Raw genomic sequence first — 639 nt, forward strand, 5'->3', positions numbered from 1 at the left:
AAGCTCCCATTCAATGAGTGTTTGCTGCACATAAAGCAAAGCACGTGTAGGGTGGCGTGAGTAGGAAACAAATGAAGTTCTGCACGCTGCTTGTCCGTTCATCAAGACAAATATAAATACATACACTTTTTTTTTGCTTGTTTGCTATTCGTTCTTTTTTTATTATTATTATTTTTTCGTTTTCTTGCGCCTTCAGAAGCGCAGATGACGTAAAGAGGTAATACGAGAAGCAGCAGTGGGAAGGGGGAGGGGGGAAAAAAAAAGGGAAAGAGTAAAGAGGCAAAGGCGATGAGGACACGAAAATGTGTCTTCACTTCACTTCTCTTTTTTTGTGGGGTTGTTGTTGTTGTTGTTTCTTTTCAAATGTGGTAAAATCAAGAAGGAAGGAGTGACAAAAACTCAACCGCACACGAGATCTCATTGAAGGTTGGAAAGTTTTGACATACAAATGAGTTTCGTCCCTTATTTAATGATACAAAATACATTTACAAAAGAAACGAGGTAATATTTCTTTTGTAAAAGCGGGCAGTAACGAAAGGTACGCGAGTAAAAGTAGAGAAGATGTAAAGGAGCGGGTGCCAAATGAAAGAAACCACTTTCTTGATAAATTCACAATCACAACTGCAAAAAAAAAAAAAA

Source organism: Trypanosoma equiperdum (genome assembly GCF_001457755.1).
Source record: "Trypanosoma equiperdum strain OVI genome assembly, contig: ctg_1817, whole genome shotgun sequence".
Taxonomy (NCBI): Eukaryota; Euglenozoa; class Kinetoplastea; order Trypanosomatida; family Trypanosomatidae; genus Trypanosoma; species Trypanosoma equiperdum.